Genomic DNA, 26,121 nt, shown 5'->3' with positions numbered 1-26,121 from the left:
GCATTCATAAGAAACCTCTGCAACCTTAGCCCACTGCCGTGCTTTGGTTCCTTAGGTCTGAGAGTGTGGAGATGTCTGTTTTTAATAGAAAATCAAGTGTTTCTGAAGAGCTGTCCTGTGGAATCAAACACTCTTTACTTTAAGCTATTTTTAATTGTATAAAATTAGTCATATAAATAATGTCATAGAAAGTCTCAAAATATAATGCTACTTTGTTCCTATTATTGCCAGTTGACATGTATTTGTATACTGTACAATGCAGACTGATACTGAAATAATTCTCTTAGGTGTATAGTATGAAATAAACACTTAATCTATAAAGATCTCCATTTGTGAATCAATAATAATATTTCAGTGTTGTAAGCCCTAGGCCAAATATGCAGAACTTTGTCAATAATCAGTAAGATGCAAAGCACTCAGTCTTCCAGAGTCTGTCTTCTCTCCACTTCCTCTCATGCCAGCGTATGCTAAGGGGGCTGTTCTCTGGGGTTCATAGTGCTCTATTGGGGTTTTTGGTCGTGTACCTGTTATTACCTGCCACTCATTCTGTATTAAATGTTCTTAGGGCATCTTTTTTTTTTGTAGAGCTTACCCAAAGTTTTGAAAGTTTGAATTAACATTGTTTATTAAGTGAATAACAGTGCTGAGGGGAATGTTCAGTCTAGTGCTCGCCTTATTGAGTGAATGATTTTATTTCTATTTCTTTCTCAAGTGAAGTAATAGGAATATTGTAACTATAACCAGCATATTTTCAGGTATCAGAAAGGTCTTTTAATTTTATTTATAAATATTTCCTATAAGAACTATTAAAGTAATCATTAATTTGTCTTGGTACATCGTGCTACCCTTTTAGGAAATTTATCATGAAAGTTCAATTTTTATTTTACCATTATTGCAGTCTCAAAATATCCAGGAATCATAAATTGTGCTACTGAAAAATAACAAAAGGAGAGAAGTTTCTAGATAAAAGGTAGAGAACTCTCTCTAGTTCTGCTTGGCCTATTTTGCTCATTCCTGCTCATTTTTATTTCCTTCCCATAGTCACTGACCAGATAATCCATACACATGCATGAAACAGAAAGAGAGATCAAAGCAAGTTCATAGTGAGCAGTAGCCTGCCACCATGTTTTAAGTGAAAAAGGCTGTTACCAGTAAAAAACAAAAACCAAAATGCAAGACATTTTTCAAGTTTTGATTAACAATAATTGAATCAAGGATATTTGGGACTGGAGGAACTTACCATACAATATGAGATAAGAGCCAACAGGCCCAAGATCAAAGTTTTCGTTTTCATTCTTTAATGTTGCTCCTGAAAGAAGGTCAGTGATCACCCACAGTTAGTCAAGTCAGTCAATAGCACTTTTTTAAATTTAAAATGAAAATGTAGAAAGAATACTGAACCTTGTTATGTAACATGATGAACAAATGCTGGCACCACATTTAGAGATGCTCATGGCATTTTGGAGAAGATAATAACATATACACACATCAGTGTTGTTATGTTTGTGGCATTGCATAATATGATAGTACTTAATTTATTATTTGTAAGAAAGCTCAGATAATTTTGAAAGGACTGTTCTCAAGCAAAAGAGTATTAAAACAATCTTTGTTACACTTAGTACAAGTACTTTAGAATGAAATAGCTTGTTTGTACTTTGAGATTTTTACTTGAAACTAGTCGACTTCATAGTTTGCTGTATATTTGAGCATATGTATTGTCAATGTTAATAGGTTATTGTAAAAAATGTCATCTTGGTAAAATTATTATTATTATTATCATCACCACTATCAATGTTCATATCAGCCTACTGGATGATTATTACTCTCATATGCCTTATTTCAAGTGAGTCTCAAAAGTCATTTATGGCCAATCAGCATGTGAATTAGGTGTCAAAGTTTGGACTTTAAACTGACAATTACTTTAGAATGTATCCTAGTATTGTGAAATGATTCTGAGAATGCAAAACTCAACTACCATCATTATGTTGACAGGGGATCTTGGGATCTTTGTTTTCTGAAAGAATAAGAACAGCAACTGTTCTTACCCCCTTAAACTGCTAATGTGCTATCTTCAAATTAGCTTAAAAATACATAGGAAATCTAACTCAAACAGGAGCAGCAACAATATAAATTCTACATTTTGTCTATCTTTAAAGTTCTTTTACTCAGGATTTACTGTAGAAAAAATATATCAGCAGAAAAACCAACAAATTGCAAAATTGGGTATATATTGTGCAATTAGTTAGGTCTTGACATCCCCCCTCCCACAGATTATCAAAATTCAGTGTGCTGTACCACCCACAATGCTTTGTTCTTAAAATATGCTTGTGACTTTGAGTAAGCATGACTCTTTCTCTAAAAAGACATAAGAATGATATGATTGAGAATAAGAGCAAAAATCAGAACTGCAAAGTTAAAAGTCCTTACCTATGTATTTATAGGTACTCACCTTGGTTGGAGATTCTCCTTTGAAACAATCAAACTGTTGCTTAAGTTTTCTTTTGCCGAATATTCAGTTTGGGTAGCTACGGTTTGAAAATTCGAGAAGAAAGAGAACGTTCATAGAACTCTTCCTTTCTTAAATACCACGGTCTGGATCCCTAGTGAGTGGAGAGTAAGACTGACAGAAGCTAAGCTGTATTGATGATGTTTACTGAAACAAAGAACTGATAGCTGCAGCTGCCACCTTGGCAACTCTGATCTAAATGCTGTCCAGTAGGGTGGAACTCTGCAGTGCAGGGGTTCACACGTGGGTGGACATCACCATTATATGGGGATGTTTACAAGGTTTCATGCCCAAGCCCCATCCCAGCAGAGTTTGGGAAAAGAACTTTTATAAATACCACAAGGTTTACAAGTTAAAATCTGATTTGAGGTATATTATAACATGATGTTGAATCTGAAGTTTCTGCTTCTAGTTTTATGTATCAGAATGAATATATATGTGTATGTATTCATGCAATATAGGTTTTTTATTTGTGAAGACATTTATTTTGGAGGAAGGATTTTGAAGAATGGGGAAAAATGAAACTTTGAAAAACAACAGGAAGGCTTTGGCCATGGGAGTTGAAAAAAAATTCAAGAAAAGACCCTTCATTGCCTATTAAGCTTAATTTTATATTTCTTTGCTAGAGGTGTAATTTTATTTAAATGTACAATGCACACTCATTTAAGACACTGGAAATGGCTAATATGGGGATTACTGTACACATTTCTCCTGTAGCTAATGAACAGCTAGACTTTTAGGCATAATAAAATGTCAGTATAGTTTAGGTTCTGTAAGCATTTGGTATTTTTTTTTTTATCTAAACAAGATGAATGGCCACAATGCATAGAAAAGAGGGAAGTTATAGAGAAGTTGCATAATCCAATTTTAATTTACATCTATAGATTGAAGTATATTATATGATTTTATATTTAAAATAAATCCAGATATTAAAGAGAGGTACCCATATGTGATACAGTCTGCTCACCTGGGAGAAAATTCCTTTTTGCTGAACGTTAGGCTTCGTTCTCCAATAGCTACAGTTTGCTTAGCCCCACCATGTTGTAGACTAGACACACCACCCCTGTAGACTTAGCTCAGGTGACCGTATAACAATTTCTTTAAATTTATGGTACCATTGTGGGAACGAACTGAGTTAGAATTGATCATTAGCTACCATATTTTCCTGGCCTTTGCGAATGGAAAGATGGCATTTAGAACGCCAGCACAGTTTCTGGCATGCATATTGTTTTGCATAGCCTGATGGTACATTTCCATGACCTCCTAAGCTAACACTGGACATGTCCTGAACAGTACGTTCTCTAGTAACATGCCCATTTTATTAAAAGGATAAACAGCCTTTCTTTGTGCTTGGTATATATAACGTTTTGATGCCCAGATACATTTTTAGCCAAATGTTTTAAAGTGACTTATCATTGTATGGATCATTGATTGTGAAGAACTTAAGGATGGACGTTGTCAGAATTGAAATAATTTCTTCATGGGTCACAGGCAACAAAAGATTAGAGTGTCGGAAGCAGGCAGAACACACTTTTATTAAAAACAAAAGCCATTACTCACGAGTAATTTTAACTAAAATTGGCAATAAAGGACGGGACTAGATAAATTCTTATACAATATTTAAAGCAACAGATGCCTTTAGTCACAGGAAACTCAAGTTGTTCATATAGTCTTATTATTATTAGTGAATATGATAATTTAAAAGATATATTTTCCCCCTAATGAATCTGTATCAATTGTAGTGTAATTTGATTCTCTGGGCAAAATTTTACCAGTATAATTTTAACAGAGCAGCTGTGCCTACTGGCAGCTAATAAGACTATGTTCCTCATGGAACGAGTGTCGGGGAGGGTCATTATACCTAAGATTCCTGATAGTCCCATTTGTATCCCTCTCTCAGCTGTATGTAATTCTGCCCCAGCTACATGTGGTCTTTTTGGGAAGTGCTAGAGTTCAATGTGGTGTACATCCTTTTTGACATGGCATTGTTTTCTACAAAGTTCATGCTTGAGAATTATGCCATCTAGTTACCCACAAAGTTAAAAAAGATGTATAATGTTTTTTTTAAGCCAGCTTACAAATTTGTGTTGAGCTCCATTCATGGCTATCCTGGGGAGCATGCAGCAGGTTGCTTGTTGTTTGGACTTGCCCGTTAAGAGTGCACGGGGTGGGTGGAGGGTGAATTAAAGGGAGGACTCTGTCCATGCATCTTTCTGGTGGTCATTTCAGTGAGTCAGCTAGAATGAGTTGGAATGACTTTTCTAGTTTGTTGTTGGTTATTTGTGTCTCCCTAGGAGGAGGCATGAAACAAGCAGTCTGGAAGTTACTGATCAATATTCCTTCTCTGTTTAAGAGCGCCCTCTCTCCCTTCTGTCTGTGTGCTCTTCATGATACTGAAGAAGAGGTACGGCCAAAAGGCAATTTCTTTCAGTGTGCTAGGTAATTTCTCAGCTGTGATTGTACACTAACCACCACGGAGCTGTCAGAAAACAATACAGAGATATTTCAGAGCATCCTTTTCCCTCCCTCTGCCTCTCTGTTTCTGTCACCAAGGTAGTGACATATTTAGAAAAAAGCTACAGAGCACCACGAGCATAAGAAAAAATATTTGAGGGATAAATGATGTGGTACTTTGTATAAACGTTTCTAAGGAGGTGGAGGAAGAAAACTGGCTTTGTTTAACAACTTCCCATATGTTCGTGCTCAGTAGGCAGAGAAGTGTTTATATTGTAAGTTATTTCTGACGAATTGGTACTGAGTAATAAACTTTTAGATTTTTATGCTATTAATTAAATATAACACACTAGTTGATTACTAGACTAGTTTTGGTTTATGGCTCCTCTCTCTGTCTCTGTCTCTCTCTTGATGTCTTTGGAGATATAGTAGGCTACTTTGAAGTATGGTACCAAATTGTTAGATAGGCAAGTTTGCAAGAGTAAATATACTGCATAGTAGTACCCCAAAGCATGATTTCTCAAAGTCAGTTTATTGACTATGTAACATTCTACTGATATCCTAGATCATCAGAGTGAAGTTTGGGGGTAATTATTTATACCGGGTCTTTCAGAGTACAAGAATGTTGGTGGAATTCCATCATCTTCAGCATATGATTTTACAGGCTTTCATGGAAAATCATCAGCAGAACAGCAGGGAAATATCATGGAAGGACATATAGGAATATAGTTCCTACAAATAACACTTTTTTTTCTCATTCCACTGGCTATTGTGGCAAATGGCCACATGTCAGTGCAAGAACATCTCAGAGACATAATCTTGTGTGTCCAGAAAGAAGGAAATCAACTCTCTTCTGACAACCTGGCTTCATATTATTATTTTCTTTGCCCATCATTTTTCTCACGTTAGAAATTAACTAAGGGCTTCGAAGCTATTTCAAAATTACTATAGGGTGAAGAGGGCCAAGGAAAAGCACCCTGACCCTGACTCATATCCTGCCACTATGAGGTGAGAATTACGAAGCAGCACTGAAGATCAGGAAACTAGGAATGTCTAACAGGAACGTAGGTGACATCAGTCTTCATCTTGGAATAGACTCAGCAAGGTCCTGTGTGCTTTGGTGTTGTAATGAGATACTGGAATGAGTACACATGATTTGTTCTTCATCCTGAAATTTCATTCCATCTATGATTAAAATTTTAGTTTAATTTGTCCACTTATGATATTAGCTGACCTATAAATTTCCTTCTGAGCTTCCCATGACACAGAGAACAGGAATCTTAACTACAGTGGATGGCAGAGATGAGTAGTCCACTGGCTTGCAAAGACTGATGGTCTTCCTCAGTAGTGTTTGTCCATCTGGGCAGGGACAGAGAACATAGATAGTTGGAGTTTCTTATAATCTGAAAATTAATATGCTACAGATTTTAGATTTTGTGCAAAGGATTTGAGTATTGATTTTGGATCAGCTTGAGTGTAGTTTTAGGCCTGTCTTTAATGAGGTGCTCATACTTAGCTAAGTTACTTTGTTTCTCTAAGCCTCACTTAAGGAACAATAATGGACAGATTGTAAAATGGTTGATGCATCTAATGTTTTTATATCTATCTAGAAATCTATCTGTCCTGTTTTTATTTTTTGCTTTTTGTATTTTTGTTTTCCAATCAATCACCTTCAAACACAGAACAGGCCCCCAATAGTTGGTAGTTACTGTTATCAAGTGCCACACTCAATTGTGAATTTAGTATCACTAAATATTTACTAAGTGTATTGCTGTCTGTAAGTGCATATTTCTTAGCACTACTTTATAGACAGAAAATGGAAGCCAGTGATCCATAAATAGTAATGAATAAGTCAAGAGCACAGGATTAAGTGAGGTTAAAGGGGGCGTTTAATGGTAGGATCAGGAGGACAACACAGAAAGATGGGAAACTCATCCAGAGAAGAGGGCTCTCAAGTCCCAGGTTAGACAGGAAAGATGTCCAAAGGCTGTTTGCAAACACTGGAGTATCCACACAGCGTGGCTGGTTCCAGCCACGCTGAAGGTGATAGAACTCTGAAACTAGGGTAAAACATGGAGCTGACGTGGAGGATGTGAGCGGAGCAGGTGCAGGAAGACAAGGGGAAGTTGCTGCCAAGGAGAACTTGTTCTAGATGGTGATTTGTGATGTAGGTGAGAAAATAGAAGTGATAAATGATCATTAAATAAAAATTATCATTACTAGGTAGCCTCCCTGGAGTTGTGAGTAGCAGTCTAGTCATCCTTTGTTTTTTGTTTTTTTTTTCTTTTGGTTTTTCGAGACAGGGTTTCTCTGTGTAGCTTTGCGCCTTTCCTGGGACTCACTTGGTAGCCCAGGCTGGCCTCGAACTCACAGAGATCCGCCTGGCTCTGCCTCCTGAGTGCTGGGATTAAAGGCGGTCATCCTTTGTTTTACATCTAGTATCCACCTATGAGTGAGTACATACCATGTTTATCTTTCTGAGTCTGGGTTACCTCACTCAGGATGATTTTTTTCTGGGTCCATCCATTTGCCTGCAAACACCATGATGTCATTGTTTTTCTCCGCTGAGAGAGACCATGATACATGAAGACCCCATGGGAATAGGAAGAAGCAAAGTGCTAGAGAGGTCCACAGAAATCCACAAAGATACCTCCACAATAGACTACTGGCAATGGTCTAGAGAAAGGCCGAACTGACCTACTCTGGTGATCAGATGGCCAAACACCCTAGCTGTCATGGTAGAACTCTCATCCAATGAGTGATGGAAGCAGATGCAGAGATCCACGGCCAGGCCCCAGGTGGAGCTCCGGGAGTCCAATCGGCGGGAGTCCAATCAGCGAGAGAGGAGGGATTGTATGAGCAAGAGATGTTGAGACCATGAATGGAAAAAGCACAGGGACAAATAGCTAAACTAGTGGAAACACATGAACTATGAACCAATAGCTGAGGAGCCCCCAGGGAACTGGATCAGACCCTCTGGATAAGTGAGACAGTCAATTAGTTTGAACTGTTTGGGAGGCCCCCAGGCAGTGGGACTGGGTCCTGTCTTTAGTTCATGAGCTGGCTTTTTGGAGCCTGGGGCCTATGCTGGGACACTTTGCTCAGCCTGGGTGAAGGGAGGAGGGGACTGGACCTGCCTGGACTGAGTCTACCAGGCTGAGCTGAATCCTCAGGGGAGTGCTTGCCCTGGAGGAGATGGGAATGGGGGGGTGGATCGGGGGGAAGGCGGGAGGGAAGCAGGAGGAGGGAGGACAGGGGAATCCGTGACTGATATGTAAAATTAAATTAAATTATAAAATTAAAAAAAGAAAATAAGCAAGTTTACAAAAATAAAAATTATTAAATGATGACAAGACCAGGCTCTAGATATGGCTTAAGACAGCAAACAAAATATCCCAGACACTCAATGAGTTGGATATTAATTAATTAAAAATGTATCCTTAGCTATTATTTTAATTGACACATAGTAATTATATATGTCTTTCTCATGGCCTCTACATTTGTCACTTTTATTGACTTCCACATCACTGAAAGTGATCTATACAATGCCATTGCTTGTTAGTACTTCTGCTTTTCTCACTTCCAGCATATGGATTTAAAAATCCAACATTTTAGCCGGGTGGTGGTGGTGGTGGCGGCGGCGGCGGCGGCGGCGGCGGCGGCGGCGGCGCCTGCCTTTAATCCCAGCACTCGGGAGGCAGAGGCAGGCGGATCTCCGTGAGTTCGAGGCCAGCCTGGTCTCCAAAGCGAGTTCCAGGAAAGGCGTAAAGCTACACAGAGAAACCCTGTCTCGAAAAAGAAAAAAAAAAAAAACAAAAAACCAACATTTTTTCTTTTCACAAATACTCTCATAGCAATCCCTAAGATACTATAATTCCCAACAACTGCATTGCCTCAAGGTGTCAACTTGAAATATTAAACCTTGCTTACTCCAGTCTGTTTTTTTTTATTAAATCACTAGAAATTGAAAATTGCAGAAATTGGTAATTTTTTTTTTTTGGCTACAGTCAGAGGTGTGGCTGAAGTCTTGATCAGATGTGTATGAGAGAAAAATGCAGTTCAAAATGATGTTGCCCTACAGCTTCCAGAAAGGAAGGAACACAATACTCCCCTTATCTTGATTTCAGCCTTAGGAACTCAAGCAGAACCAATGCATGCTATGGCAGATACTTCTGATCTATGAAATTATAAGATATAGCAGGTCTTGTAAAGGGCTAAGTTTCATATGACACTGTATGAAAAATAACACAGAAATTAAAGGGGAATTTCAACCTTAACACATCCAAATGCAGAACTGAGAATATTCTGAATCCTTGTATCCTGAAGTTTTAGGTCTTTCCCTGGTCACTAAATGAAATACTTGTTTACATGGTTGCTTAAGAAAATGTTTTCAGAGTCACTAAATGAAATACTTGTTTACATGGTTGCTTAAGAAAATGTTTTCAGAGTGATTCTAGATTCTCATTTTCCTATCCCAGATTTAACACTTTGTCTAATAGTTTTGGATTTTTTTTTGGGACGGGGAGTGAGAGGCTGTGTCTTAGATCTAACCACTTCTCCCTGTGTCTAATGATCTTATCATGGCCTAAGCCACTGTCTCTTGCCAAGACTCTTGATAGTTTGTACTTTTCCTTTTTGAGACAGGGTCCTCCTGTGTTTTTTGGCTAGCCTAAACTTGTGATCTTTCTTCCTTGTTTTCCCCAAAGCATGGGTTAAAGGCATGTGGGACCATTCCCGCCTCCCCTCCACGTTTGCTCTCCTCAGAGTTAATCAATGCTAAAAGTCAAATCCCTTATATATTCCCCACCCCTGTACTAATATCAGCATTCTTAGGATTCGACTGCATACTAATTTCTAGCTGTTTCAGACCTTTATGTATGATTCCCTTGTTTTGAATTATCTTTCTATAAAAAACAACGTTCTTGAGAACATTCTTTAGCTCTTCCCTCAAATCCATCGGAATGGAGAGGTTATCACTGGTTGTCTTGTACACACACCCAGTTTCCACGACTGGATCTCGTCCTGCACCTTACGTTTTTCAGGAATGATTCATTCCTTAAGTTTCATATATATGTATCTGGGGTATTCAAAGTCACTACTTTCATGAAGATTGAGCTCTGATTTAATTAAGGCAGTTTTAGCTATCATTAGCTGTCTCTTAGCTACTAGAACAACCCATGCAGACATCATGGTAAAATCTCAAACAGCTGTCTGTGGAATTAAAGAATATGGAGCTCATATAAAGAATGTTGCACAATTATTTCCTAAAAATCGAAATGTTCCTTTTAAAAAAAATCCAAGAAGCTAACAATATTTACAAGACTCAGAGATTTAGAAAGTTACAAGATGGACAAGACCTTCCCATGGTTATAAAAAGTGGACAGTTTCTGGGAAGAGACTGACCAGTTGACCTAAATGTAAGTTGTAGAACATACTTTGTAACATAAAGTTCCAATATATGCCTCCTATCTCATTTTGATTTTCTTAGAAGATTTTTATTCAGAATTGAAATATGAAACTTTGGTTATATGTACAGTCATCTTCTGGTAACCTTGGGGAATGGTTCTAGGGCCTTTGTGCATGCTGTAATTTGTGAATGTTCAAGTACTCCATTTAAAATGATGTAGTTTGCGTTTAACTTCTGTAGTCTCTCTGCATACATTAACTTATCTCCAGATTGTCTGTAATTCACATGACAATATGAATGCTGATGGGTATAGTTGGTATGGGTTATTGAAAGAATAATTGTAGAAAAGAACACTCTCAGTGCACATATGATTGATATATATTAGTATTCTCCATGCAAGTTTGGTTGAATCCATGGATGCAGAATCCATCTGGGGTCAAATATATTGATGACATAGTACCCATGAATTTCAGGAACATGTGTAGAGGAATACTTTTAATATATGCTAACATATTCTGTGATCTGTAATTATTTGACAGTGACACTGGAGCATATTTTATCTATTCATCTATCTCATGATTCTGTGTTACAAGCTCCGGTATTGTATTTCCCCCAATGACCACTTTTCCTCATGGTAAGGTTAGGTTTCTGGAAGGATTACTTTTATTCAGTAACACAGTAGATGGCATAGTAATCACTGATAACAACAATAGATGCTTCGTAATGCTGCTCAGCCCTTTATTTCCATTTTGTATAATGCTTGGGAAGGGGTTGTTTCTTAAGCTAAGGATTATTTATCCAAAATTTCACAGTGCTTTGGAATATCTCATCTTGACTGAAAAAGGAGTAATAATTCTTGCAAGAAGTCCAGAAAATTACTAATGACATTTGAGTCAGTAGGAGTAGTTGTGGAGACGGTGGCACTAGGTGTTTTGTTTGCTTGTGGTGTGGTAGGAGGTGTTGTGGTAGGAGGTGTTGTGGTAGGAGGTGTGGTAGGAGGTGATGTGGTAGGAGGTGGTGTGGTAGGAGGTGGTGTGGTAGGAGGTGTAGTGGAGGAAGGTGTTGTGGTAGGAGATGTAGTGGAGGAAGATGGAGTGGAGGAGGGTGGAGTGGAGGAGGGTGGAGTGGAGGAAGGTGGAGTGGAGGAAGGTGGAGTGGGAGGAGGATTGGCTGGAGGACTAGGTTGTGGAGGTTTTGCTATGGGAGGTGGATTTGGACCAAAGGGAGGAAGAGGGAATACAGGACCATATCGATGAGGGGGAAATGCACCAAATCCTGGACCAAATAAAAAAGGGAATAGTCTAGAAAATCCTGGACCAAAGGAAGGAGGGGGTCGTCTATCAAGTCCTGGTCTAAAAGGAGGATGGGGTGGTCTATCATATCCTGGACCAAAGTGATGGGGAGGAGGCGGCCATCCTCTAGGATCATGTCGTCCTCTGGGGCCTCTGTGACACTGACCAGACTGTGGGAGAAAGGAAGAAAACAATTTTAAATTAGATATTTCAGACAATCATCAGCACATACACTTTCTGGGCTAGGTAGGAACTTAAGATGGTTCCTAAAAGTTCTACTCTCCAAAGACATTTGTAGGCCTGATTTTTATCAGATATGTTCTTCTAAAACAAGTTCTAAAATGCTGGAGGCAGAAGAAGCTAGAGATTTCATGCTGCAGCAGACGGTCTGTTGACTTATAATAAAGATTCTCTGTCCTGGGAAGAAACACATGACAACTAGGCTATACTAGATCAGAGTGGCCTCTGGCTCATGGCCAGCAAGAAAGCAGAAATTCGTCTCATGGACATTTTCTAGTGTCCTGGTCTTTAGCCATATTTACATGGCCTTAATACAAATATTTAAGACTTAGGGGCTAGGATCTAAGAGAGAATACATGGTATTTCATTTTCTGAGTATGGGTTACTGTGCTTACTGCATTTCCTAGTTCCATCCATTTTTTTTCTGAAATTTTCATATTTTATTTTCCTTTAAAGTTGGAAAATAAACTTTAAGGGAGACTGTTTGGAAAATAATAGAACAAAGAAGAAGGAATAATACTGAAACAAAAGGGTCCAGTGTGGGAAAGGGGGAACAGAGACCTGGGTACAGGGAAAATCCACTGAAATGGAATATGAAAATCCCACAGGAAAACCTGCTATTTTATGTTAATTAAAATATTAATGAATGAAGTCGAGGCCATTCAATACTGCAGTAAAGGGACAGAATTCCATGCACTGTGAAAAGGATAACCTTGAGATGAAGAGTGGAGCATACCTCCAGAGTTCCTCCTCTGCCTTGTGTGGTACTTGAGAAGAGAACACAACTAAGCCAAGTGTAGACTATACTATGATAAACAGGGTTTTTAAAGTCCTAGTTTGTGGTTCTTTATTATACAACAGTAGAGAACTGTTACATGTTTCTTAACAAAAATTGAAAGTCAGTCAAAGAAAATGCTTCCCTCTCTGTTCTGAACATACAGGCTCTTGATGAAAGGTTAGATGGTATTGAAGGGAAAGAAAATACTGTAGCACCCACACTACTACCTGTTCACCATGTCTGAGCAAGGAGCTGAGGATTAAAACAGAGACAAGACAGTGGGTCATTCGTCTCAGTGGAATGCCCTTTATTGAAGGAGGGAAGAGGCCTTAAATACAGGCTTACAGCACAGTGGAAGAACCTGGGAGGGCAAAAGTTTGCTACAGATGTTTTACTTTCTAGCATTACACCAATATGCCAGATATGCAAACAAGGAACCTCTGGTAAGCTGTTTAGGAGGAATGAAACTGGCAGGGAATTAGCATAGTGAGGACATCTGATCAAGGTCAGCAAGCAAGGCAACAGCTACCCAAAGAACAGGGGTCAGGGCCCAACAAAATACCATGAGCAAAAATCTTTAGCTTAGCTGTTAGTAGACTCCTTCCCTGAATTAAATCTCAAATGGAAGTAGTTGCCCCTCCAGGATTGGGAAATATCTGTCTTATTCAAGAGCTTAGGGTTGTTCTAGGATTTAATTTCAGTAAATTGCAAACCATGTTATAGAGTTTGTACATTTTGACACGTTAGCGTAGCAGTGGTGGGAGGTTTAGGTATGTTTAACGTGACTCTATAGAATAGGTAGCTACAATACAAGGTGGTAACAAAAGGCCAAAGGGAGGAAGACCAGTAGTCTCTGTAGTGTAAAGGCTGTGGTTGGAGTCCTGCCTCTGTCAGGTACAGACTGTGGCTCTATAGCTTGTTCGAAACAACTCTGTTTCCACCTTGGGAAGTGACATTCATATATGTCTCCACACCCTGGAGTCTGTCAGATTAGTTGTGAGATATTTTTAATCACGCCTAAGGTCCTTTTCATAAAGTCATTTACTATGAATGATTTAATATTACCTAGAATGTGTAAGCAATGATTGCCTTGGCACAGCACTTTTGAATAGTAAGCAATATTTATTTGCTATGTTAATACCTAGTTTAGTGACTTTTCTAAGAACATGAACATGTTGAAAATCAGCTTTAAGTTCAGGTCAAGAAGAACTACCTGTGAAGTTGCTAGAGTATGGGTACATATGTGATTTATCTGTGTATAAATCTGCATAAGTCCTGAGAATTGAATATGGCAATCATCAGTCTTCTGTCACTATTAAATTAAACCAGAATTTCAAACTGGAATTTAAAGTACTAGAGTGGTGTTTCATCAGTAATTTGAAGCTCATATATATTAGGAAAGGCAGATATATATTATTAAGTTTGAAGTAAAATTTAACAAGAGAATATGAAGATGCATGGTAGAGATTAATAATACTTACTAGGAAACATCCTCCAAGAAACCAAAGGCCCAAGACCAAATACAGTGGTTTCATCTTTTGGTGGCTCCTGAAAGTAAGCACAATGGCTGATTAACATTTCTTTAAAAATAAAATGGCACTATTTGTGACTTGTCTTAACACATGGCATGTAGGTAGTGCAGTGTATCTGAAAATAATTTCTTGCCCTTATGTTGGACTCAGGATTAGTGGAGTAGTATGAGTGGTCAGCTCATAACATTTGACTGTATAATGATGGAACTAGTTTTCACATTTGACTTGTGATCTTATGGCTGGAGAGAACGTCAGATATTTCTCCATGAAGATTCTGAGCAACAGAAGCTTTCCAAGTAAAGCTTTTGGCTTAAAAGTAGTTATTCTGGCCCGGACCTCCCATCTGGACAAGAAGTGAGTGCCTGGGCTCATACCCAGAGAGGCCTGCCCCTAGGTCCCATCCCTGGGCACCAGCCATTCCGGCGAAGACCTGCCCAACTTGGCTCCAGGTTCTGGCCATTGGGCAGGATCCCCTCCACCCCCACCGGGAAGGTTCCCCTTCTCCAAGACCCCCAGCAGACCCTGCAATCTCCACGTCCTTCTCCCATGCCCATCCGCCCGAGACTGCAGCCACTTCCTGAGACTTAGAGACCAGCCCCTAGCTCCCATCCCTCCCCGGAGCTCCCATCTGGACAAGAGAGCTTCCATTTGGACCACAGAGAAGCTTCCTGAATCTCTCATCTCTGTCTGGACCAAGAGCGCTGATAAGACCAAGAACGAATACACAAAGAGATGTCAAGGCAGAAGTACATACAACAAAATGAAGAGCAATATAGCATCACCAGAACCTAGCTCTCCTCCAACAGCTAGACCTAACATCACAAAATGGAAGAAGCAGAGGAAGCAGCCTTATGAGTAACATCATGAAGAATCTAGAGCCTTATATAGAAGAAATCAAAAATGAAATTGAGGAAAAGACAAACAAAAAATGAGAAGAACTCTATAAAAAACTAGAGGAAAGGACAAATAAGCAGAAGAAAACAATAAATCCCTGAAAGAAAATCATGAAAAAGCAATGAAACAGATGAAGGAAACAGTCCAAGACCTGAAAAGGGAAATAGAAAAAATGAAGAAGATACAAACAGAGGGAATGCTGGAAATAGAAAATCTGAGTAAACGAATGGGAACTTCAGATGCAAGTATAACCAACAGATGCAAGAGATGGAAGAGAGAATCTCTGGTGTTGAAGATACGGTAAAAGAAATAGATTCATCAGCCAAAGAAAACACTAAAGCCAACAAAGTCAGGACCCAAAATATTCAAGAAATTTGGGACACCATGAAAAGACCAAACCTACAAATAATAGGGATAGAGGAAGGAGAAGAAAGTGATTCCATTAAAGTCAGGAATGAGGCAAGGCTGTCTGCTCTCCCCATACTTATTCAATATAGTACTTGAAGTTCTAGCCAGAGCAATAAGACAACATAAGGAGATTAAGGGGATACAAATTGGAAAGGAAGAAGTCAAGCTTTCCCTATTTGAAGATGACATGATAGTATACTTGAGTGACCCCAAAGATTCCACCCAGGAATTGATAAAGCTTATAAACACCTTCAGCAACATAGCAGGATACAAGATCAACTAAAAAAAATCAGTAGCCTTCCTATATACAATGGACAAAGAAGCTGAGAAGGAAATCAGAGATACATCACCCTTTACAATAGCCACAAATGGCCTTGGGGTAACACTAACCAAGCAAGTGAAGGACCTATATGACAAGAACTTTAAGTCCCTGAAAAAAGAAATTGAAGAAGATGTCAGAAAATGGAAAGATCTCCCATGCTCATGGATAGGCAAGACCAACATAGTAAAAATGGCAATTTTACCAAAAGCAATCTACAGATTCAATGCAATCCCCATCAAAATTCCAACACAATTCTTCACGGACCTGGAAAGAATAATACTCAACTTCATATGAAAAAACAAAAAACCCAGGATAGCCAAAAGAATCCTGCACAATAAAACAACCTCTGGAGGCATCACAATCCCTGACTTCAAGCTCTACTATAGAGCTACAGTAATAAAAACAGCTTGGTATTGGCATAAAAACCGACATGTGGACCAATGGAATCGAATTGAAGACCCTGACATTAACCCACACATCTATGAACATATAATTTTTGACAAAGAAGCCAAAAGTGTACAATGGAAAAAAGAAAGCATCTTCAACAAATGGTGCTGGCATAACTGGATATCAATGTGTAGAAGGCTGCAAAGAGATCCATATCTGTCCCTGTGCACAAAACTTAAGTCCAAGTGGATCAAAGACCTCAACATAAGTCCAGCTACTCTGAACCTGCTAGAAGAGAAAGTAGGAAGTAGTCTTGAATGCATTGGCATAGGAGATGACTTCCTAAATATAACACCAGTAGCTCAGACACTGAGACAAACAATCAATCAATGGGACCTCGTGAAACCGAGAAGCTTTTGTAGAGCAAAGGATATGGTCAACAAGGCAAAGTGACAGCCTACAGAATGGGAAAATGTCTTCACCAACCCCACATCTGACAGAGGGCTGATATCCAGAATATATAAAGAACTCAAGAAATTAGACATCAAAATGCCCAACAGTCCAATTAAGAAATGGGCTATAGAACTAAACAGAGAATTCCAACAGAGGAAGCCCAAATGGCTGAAAGACATTTAAGGAATTGCTCAACATCCCTAATCATCAGGGAAATGCAAATCAAAACGACTCTCAGATACCACCTTACACCTGTCAGAATGGCTAAGATAAAAAACACTGAAGACAGCTTATGCTGGAGAGGATGTGGAACTAGGGGAACTCTCCTCCACTGCTGGTGGGAATGCAAGCTTGTACAACCACTTTGGAAATCAATATGGAGCTTTCTCTGAAAATTGGGAATCAATCTCCCCCAAGACCCACCTATACTACTCTTGGGCATATACCCAAGGAATGCTCAATCATACCACAAAGGCACTTGCTCAGCTATGTTCATATCAGCATTGTTTGTAATAGCCAGAACCTGGAAACAACCTAGATGCCCTTCAACTGAAGAATGGATAAATAAAATGTGATACATATACACAATGGAATACCACTCAGCAGAGAAAAACAATGACATCATGAGGTTTGCAGGCAAATGGATGGATCTAGAAAAAATCATCCTGAGTGAGGTAACCCAGACTCAGAAAGACATACATGGTATGTACTCACTCATAGGAGGATACTACACGTAAAACAAAGATGGCCAGACTGCTACTCACAACTCTAGGGAGGCTACCTAGAAAACAGGACCCCAAGAAAGACACAGGGATCGCCTAATGACAGAGAAATGGATGAGATCTACATGAAAAACCTGGACATAAGTAGGGGAAATGAAGGGCAAGGGTCGAGGGAAAGAGAGCTTAGGGGAGCGGGAGATCCCAGCTGGATCAAGAACAGAGAGGGAGAACAAGGAGTAAGAGACCATGATAAATGAAGACCACATGAGAATAGGAAGAAGCAAAGTGTTAGAGAGGTCCACAGAAATCCACAAAGATACCTCCACAATAGACTACTGGCAATGGTTGAGAGAAAGCCCGAACTGATCTACTCTGGTGATAGGATGCTCAAACACCCCAATTGTCGTGCTAGAAAGCTCATCCAATGACTGAGGGAACCAGATGCAGAGATCCACGGCCAGGCCCCAAGTAGAGCTCCAGGAGTCCAATTGGTGAGAAAGAGGAGGGTTTTTATAAGCGAGAATTGTTGAGACCAAGATTGGAAAAAGCACAGGGACAAATAACCAAACGAATGGAAACACATGAACTCTGAACTAATAGCTGAGGAGCCCCCAATTGGAACAGACCCTCTGGATAAGTGAGACAGTTGATTAGCTTGATCTGTTTGGGAGGCACCCAGGCCGTGGGACCGGGACCTGTCCTCAGTGAATGAGCTGGCTGTTTGGAACCTGGGGCTTATACAGGGACACTTGGCTCAGCTTGGGAGGAGGGGACTGGACCTGCCTGGACTGAATCTACTCGGTTGAACTCAATCCCCACGGGAATCCTTGCCCTGGAGGAGATGGGAATGGGGGGTGGGCTGGGGGGAAGGTGTGGTGGGGGTGCTGGAGCGGGGAGAACAAGGGACTCTGTGGCTGATATGTAAAATTAAATTAAATTATAAAATAAAAAAGAGGAAAAAAAGTAGTTATTCTGAAACGGACATTTTTCACGTACACATTTTGTTCTATAACAGGCTTATGTAGACTTGTATTTGAAATATTACCACTTTAACTTCATCATATGTGATAAATTTAATATTTCATGACATTAGGAAGATAAGGAATTCCAGTTAGATGGAATCAAAAGGCAAAGCATCATTTAGTATATAGCTTACATTCAACATTGAACTAAGTCGTGTTAGTCCTTAATGAATATTCTCAAGCCTGATTTCTAACATCCAAATATATTCCATAAATAACCAGGATAGAAGAAAACATCATTCTTTAGCTCTATTTTCTTTTCAGTGTCTTAAATTTTGTGAGTAATTTCCAGAACCATATTTCCTGAGTTCTTCCTTTCTACCACTGCATACAGTGACCTCTCAGCTCCCAGAGTCAACTCTGGTAAAAGCCTAAATAAGATAGCTGAATAATGAAATCCTTTAAGAATCTTAGGAACAATTTTCCACTAGATACTACAAGCATATGTGGCCTATTGGTTTTTCCTAAGATATATTTCACATGAAGCTTAAAAATAAGAAAAATGGTAAACATATATGTTAGAATAATTCTCTTTCCGAGTACACCTGAAGTAACCCATCATTATGAATGTTAAAGAACCCTAAGGTACAAGGAGGAGAAAGGGAATTGTGGACTTTGGTGGACTCACTGTGATCAACATGATCACTTTTCTGTTACTTGCAAAACTTTCAAAATGTAATGCATTTTATGGCTTAATGATTTCTTGTATGCACTTATTCTTTCAGTGATGAAAAAAGAACATCCTATAAACAGCACATTAAATTGCTATCCCTGTAGCCAGGCAAATGTATTGTCAAGTTAAAGGGCTTCATATTTCAGGTGCCTACCTTGGAGAGGCTTCCTCTTAGCTGATTAGTGCTGACCAGGAGGACTCTGGTCAGTTACTCTTCAGTTATATGAAGGAAGATGAAGGAAGAAGGCCCAGCACTCTCAGCTCTTATATCTGTTGTAGTCTAATTTCATTGGCAATAAAAGACACACAAGTAGGAACATAAAACAACTTTGGTTGATGCTTCACAGACAGGAAGCATCCTTGCCAAATTGGCTGTGTCTTTCAGTGTTCTTTTCATTTCCAAATCTGCTCAGTTTTTCAGTGTGTGAGGCTTCTTCAGGAAGTTGTATAGTGAGTCAAAATGTGCTTTTGTTTCAGAACCAAAAAGTGGGATTCGTGGTGTATATGCTCTCTTTATTTTGGAGAAAAAAGCATGAATTGTTTTTTCTGATCATTTTTCAATTTAGAAATTTGTTCTGTTTAATCCAGAAGTGTTACATAGCTTTAGTTGAAAAGTAAAATTAAATAAAATAAGTAAAACCAAGACACTATGTCAAAGGCCAGGCCCCTCCAGCCTGCCTAATGCAAGAGCTCTTTGGCTGTGTATACCCATTGCAAGAGTAAGGGAGAAATATGAATGGGAGCTGCAATGTTTCATAACACAAATTTATACAACTGAAGGTTCCTCCCTGGGTCTAGTGAATTGCCTTCACAAAAGAGAGAAAAAGGGGGGGAAGGAAAACAGAACAAAATGAAACACAAACAAAACCAACTACCCAGAGCACAAAATCCCAGATCATTCTGGTTCTTTTCATAGGTCATCTTTTATTATGTGTTAGTCTTACATTTCCTACTTCATCTTAAAAGTAAATGTTATGAGAGATAATTGGACTCTCTATTGCAGGTTGGCCATGACAAGCCCAGAGGACTATTTTCCTCATCCCCTTTAAGTAAGGGTTGAAGAGGAGTCATCTCAACAGCCTTCACTTGAGAGGAACCTATTTCTTATGAAGAAACTATTACGTTTGAAACATCCTCAGGAATGAGGTTGGTTTTATTTATTATTATATTTAAAATGTAATTATTTGCCTGACTCCTCGCCATAGAACTATGGACAGTTGGTGGGTTTTAGGGGATGGAAGGTCCATTTTCTGTAAGGATGTGGCCTCTTGTAAATTGACCATGCTCCATTGGATGAGCCCACACCCTGGAGTATAGGGACAGTAGAAATAAAATGTAGTGGGTTATTTAAAAAAGGGAAAAAGAGGACAAGATTTTGGGGAGGTAGAGAGGGTGGATTTAATAGAGTTTCTGGAGAGTATTGTGTAATGACCATGGTCTCTGGTGGCAGTGCAGGCCAGGGACACCAACACAGCCCTCTTCTGAAGAATAGGCCACCATTATCAACAGTGCTTCAGGTAGCAGCATAGACAATGTACAAGTGCATAGATTTCCATGGTAATATGGACCTCAGACATCAACATAGCCCTGGCTGCAGGGCCCTGGACCCAGACAGGGCCCCTGGTGGTAGCATGGGCCAGAGACATAAACACAGCCTCAGGGGGCAGTAGGCCTTGCACTTGGAAATGGCCTCCAGCAGTAATAATTCAGGCCTTGGACACCAACACAGTTCAGCCTCTCTCCACAAAGTACTCACCTCTTTATTCCTCCATTCTTCCCATGCCTCCATCGAATATTCTGTTGTCACAGTGGTGTTGGAAACTTCAACATGTTACTCAGTGTATCATCCCCCCCCCCTCCGCATAGCTCTACATACAAATACTCATTGTCACAAGTCATTGGTCTGGCTCAAGACTTCTGGTTTCTGAAACATCTTAAATACCAGACTTTTTCTATTTCAGTCATATTTCAGGTTTACATCTTCTTTGGTGATGACATGCTCCTTAGTCAGTTTCTGCAGCACTAGCTTCTTTCTGTGGTTCAGAAACTTGTAGATGGAGAAAGTGTTGGAGTTGACCTTCTGTAGGGTAGAAAGGACCAAGGAAAGAACACTCTACCCCTGACTTGACCCCAGGACCAGGACTTGAAATCCCACCAATCCTTGAGCACAAAATCCCACCAATCCCTTGAGCTTGCCCCAAAACCTGCCACAAACACCCACCAATCCCAAGCACCCCTGGGAAGCTCCACCCCCCCCCCAACCCTATATAAGCTCTGTAATCTGTTCAGTTACTTGATGCTTCTCACCAGAGCTGAGACAGCCAGCCTTTTGGATTTTTCTTTCCCAATAAATCTCTCAAGTGAGGTTTGTTTTGTCATGTGACACTTTCACTGGAATGGAGCCCAGATGTAATAACTTGCACAGGAGCCAGAGCAGAGCTATAACACTTCAGCTGGGGAAACAGCATAGAGGAGCAGAGTTGTTACACTTTGGGGGACCAGAGCAGAAGTGTAACATTTCTGCTTCCTGGAGCTGGGGAAACTTTCCCCTAGCAGAGAAGCACTGTAACAACTTCCCCAGTGAAACCCTCTCCTGCTGGAGCAGAGTGGTTATACTTGGATTGCGGAAACCTTTTGCTGGAGCAGGGCTGTAAGCTAATGATCTTACAGTGACTTTTTGGTATTCCTTGGCTCCAGACTGCCAGGATACCGTTTTTTTTGTTTTTTTTTTTTTTTTTTGTTTTGTTTTGTTTTTTGTGTCCCGCTTGGTCTGCAGCCACTCAGACCCAAGTAAACACACAGAGGCTTATATTAATTAAAACTGCTTGTCCATTAGTTCAGGCTTACTGCTAGCTAGCTCTTGCACTTAAACTCAGCCCATTTCTGTTAATCTATGTGTTCCCATGTGTTCCATGGCTTTACCTGTGTACCATTACATGCTACTCCCTGGACAGTGGGCTGGCATCTCCTGATTCAGCCTTCCTCTTTCCAGAATTCTCCTTGTCTCTTATCCTGCCTGTACATCCTGCCTGGCTTCTGGCCAATCAGTGTTTTATTTATTAACCAATCAGAGCAACATATATTCATAGCATACAGAACATCCTACAGCATCTTTAAACTATTTCCCCCCATAGACTTTAAGGAGAAGTTTCCCACTTCTCTCACCATGACAATTGTCCTGTTGTTTGGTCTATGTGTGTTTCCCTCATGACTGTCATTATCTGTCATTGTCCTTTTCCTGATGTTTTTCTATATCTAGTTCTGCTTTCTTCTTCTTCCCCTTCTTTTCCTCTGTTTTCCCCTGGCTTTAGAAATGTTTTACCTGGGACACTTGCTCAACTTTGTTCATAGCAGCATTATTTGTAATAGCCAGAACTTGGTAACAGCCTAGAGCCCCACAAGTGAAGAATGGATAAGGAAAATGTGGTACATTTACACAGTGGAGTATTACTCAGCTGTAAAAAGCAACATCATAAAATTTGCAGGTAAATGGATGGAACTAGAAAAAATTGTTCTGACTGAGGTAATCCAGACCCAGAAAGACAAACAAGGTATGTACTCACTCACAAGTGGATATTAGGAGTAAAGTCTGTACAGGATAACCAACCTACAGTCCACAGCCCCAGAGAAACTAGATAACAAGGAGGGCCCAAAGAGGGATGCATGGATTTCCCTGGGAAGGGGAAATAGAAGAGATCTCCTGGGTAAACTGAGGGTGGGAGTAGGAAGCAAAGAGGGAAGGGAACTTGAGGGAGTGGGGTGGTCAGGCTGGGGATGGGAGGGGTTTGGTGACAGGACAGAGAGGAAGAGTAACAAAAGAGACTTCTTGATGGTGGACCATATTGGGGTTATGGAAAACCTAGTGCCAGGGAACTTCCCAGGAGTCCACAAGTATGACCCCAGCTAAGACTCCTAGCAATAGAGGAGAGGGTGCCTGAACTGGCCATCTACTGTAATCAGATTCATGACTACCCTAATTGTTATCAGAGAGCCTTTATCCAGTAACTGATGGAAGCTGATGCAGAGATCCACAGCTAAGCACTGGGCTGAGCTCTGGGAGTCCTGCTAAATAAAGAAAGGAGGGGTTATATGAGCCAGGGGTTGTCAAGGTCATGATGGGGGAACACAGAGAGTGAGCTGACCAGAGCTCCTGGGAGCTCATGGACTCTGAACCAACAGTTATGGAGCCTGCATGGGACCACCTAGGCCCTCTGCATGTGTGTGTGACAGTTATGTAGCCTGGTCTGTTTGTAAGGCTCCTAAGAGTGAGATCAGGACCTGTCCCTGGTGCTCAGCTGGCTTTTGGGAACTTGTTCCCCATACTGGATGACTTCCCCCTTCTTGATACAGCGGGGAGGAGCTTGGGACTGTCTCAACTTGATGTGCTATGGTTTGTTCAAGCCCTTGGGAGGCCTGCCCTTTTCTGAATACCAATGGAGGAGTGGATGAGGGGGGAGGTAGATGGGAGGTGTGTGGGGAGTGGTGAATGGAAGGAGAGGAGGGTGGAGAAACTGTGGTTGATATGTAAAATAAATATTAATAAAATAAAGTAAATTGTTTTGCCCATACGTATACACGAGAGCTTGTGTTGCAAAGGGAATTATGCTCTGAGTAACTGTAATGATAAAGACCACATTACTTGCATTAATATTGAATAAAAGAAAAACCCAGGACTAAAAAAAAAACCTCCTTTAAAAACTCCAGGATAAGAGAGAAGGGGTGGCCATGGTAGCTGCCTGGCAGCAAAGGTGGCTGAGACAGAGCCCGTCCCCTGCTTTGAATGAGCCCAGCTAGGACTGAGCCGCCTAGGGGGAGCTGGAGGCAGCATCAGCAGTGTGAGTGTGGGGCCTCCTGGAGCCTCAGTGGGCACGCAGGGAGGGGGAGGGGCAGGTGTCGGTTCCCACCATGGCTGTCACTCAGTTTGGGTTCTTTAAAGTTTGTACCTGCCTAGCAACCCTGTTCTCCTTCCCAGAGAGATCAATATGAAGATCTGACATTGGAAGGAGATTAGCTGGAGATCAAAATAGCTTTGGCCACCACAGCTGATTATTCCTCTGTCCCTAAGTGGATTTCCTGGGATGAAGATGCACCCACAAGTGTGAAGACTGATGGAGGGAATGGGACTGTGGCAACACAACAAAGCTCTCTGGAGCAACTGGAACCTGTTTCAGGGACATGACACCAGCTATGAGGAAAACTCAGAAAACTGTCATTAAGAAGAGAGAGGCAGTGGATTTTGGTATCCCAAATGATAGCACAGGTTTTTCCAAGAGATTGCCTTTTATCCTTCAATCTTCATAACTGGGTGACTTAGACACCTGGGAAGAAAATACTGGTGCATGGGAAGAGGAAGAAGACGCAGCCTGGCAAGCAGAAGAAGTTCTGAGGCAGCAGAAAATTGCAGACAGAGAAAAGAGAGCAGCAGAGAAAGAAGATGGAGAAGGAAGCTCAGTGTCTGATGAAGAAGAAGCAAAACAAAAACAGTGTGAAATTTCCTTGAAAATTTCCTAACACACACTTGCCCATCCCATCCCAGTGCCAATAAGAAAAGTCTGGGTCCTCAGCCTACAGCACAAGCATTTGTATGGACTGGAGATAATTATCAGAATACAAACACAATGTTGGATCCTAATGTGTTTATTGAGGCATCCAGGACAACAGGAATCTCCCACAATGCCTTGAGCTGTTAATAATGAAGACTCAAAACACAAGAATAAGGAAATAATTATTTTCTTCAACAGTTCCAAATGTAAGTCAATTGTTTGCTGTAGAGAAGTTATTTCAAGTGGAATAAACCAGACCAGTACCTCTCAAGCTAATGTTTCTAGTTGAATAAATTGGGTGAAAAACAACAACAACAACAACAACAACAGAAACCTCCAGGATGAGTTCAACACAAAGCTGAGCAAGACCATGCCAGAGGCTTCCAAGTTAAATTCTCTGTTGCATAAATCCTGAATATTTTTGCACACACAAAATGGCTATTTTTTTTTCGAGCCCATTATCTATGTGTAAAAGGTTTTATTTTGATGTTAGTAGAGCTTCAATTAAAAATTTGTCATTTTAAAGGCTAAACCTATCAGGGATGGAACATAAAGTCCTAGTTTCATGAAAGCTGCTAACTTATTGTAAACAGTTAAGGAGAGCTAATTAAGAAACACAAGTTAATGACCAGTCACCTTAAACAGGAATGGAATGTTAAGCGCCAGTCTTATGAAATGTGCTAACTTATTGTAGACTATTAAGGAACACAAGTTAATAGTCAGCCATCTCATAAATGATCAAGTTCTTTAATTGTAGTCATGCTAAGTCCAGATATAATTAATTACGGGGATAAACCTTACTTAGTCCCCTGTATATGTTTTCAAATTTAAGCTTAAAACCAGAAACTAGAAACAAGCAGTTTTTCTATTCAGATATAGACAGTCCTCAAATGCTTTAGAGATCTGAGAATATGGAATTTTAAATGTTTAATAAAAAAAAAGCTATTCATGATGGAGAGACATGCCAGCTCCTGGCAGCACCCCTATCTCATCTAAGAAGATGGATGGGCACAGAAGAACCTCTACCTGGAGCTTGCTGTAAATGTGACCATGTTAGCCACTGAGTAAAAAAACAAAACAAAACAAATCAAAAATTGCCTTTCACCTCAGCTTCTGCCATGACCCTGTCTAGACTGTGGAAAACAGGACACTGGGAAATTGATTGCCCCAGTTTGCCTAGACAGAGTAGGCTGGCCCCTCCAAGTTCCTCCACAGCAAAGTCGGTCTGATCTTCTGGAACTGGCAGCTGAAGAATGCTGCTGCCCTGAGGCCTCTGCCCCAACAACCACAGAGGATGCTGGGGTAGCTGTCTAGATAGACAGTAAATAAGTCTCTGTCATTTTTAATAGATTTAGAAGCAGCTTGGACTGCATTTCTGTTAACTCAGGTAGAGTTTCCTTCTCAGAACTCTGATGGTGTTTGACGACTAGGCTAATGATAGATTTTTTGTTTAACAGCAGCAACCAAGGCATCAGCTACCTTCTCAGT

General features: G+C 40.2%; 1 pseudogene; it reads left to right on the top strand.

The window, feature by feature from the left end:
• Positions 1–23,995: 23,995 nt before the first annotated feature.
• On the top strand, positions 23,996–25,714 carry LOC102916669 (receptor-binding cancer antigen expressed on SiSo cells pseudogene; annotated as a pseudogene).
• Positions 25,715–26,121: the final 407 nt, after the last annotated feature.

This window comes from Peromyscus maniculatus, chromosome 10 (assembly GCF_049852395.1).
Source record: "Peromyscus maniculatus bairdii isolate BWxNUB_F1_BW_parent chromosome 10, HU_Pman_BW_mat_3.1, whole genome shotgun sequence".
Classification (NCBI taxonomy): domain Eukaryota; kingdom Metazoa; phylum Chordata; class Mammalia; order Rodentia; family Cricetidae; genus Peromyscus; species Peromyscus maniculatus.
This window is presented reverse-complemented; position numbering and strand designations above follow the sequence as displayed.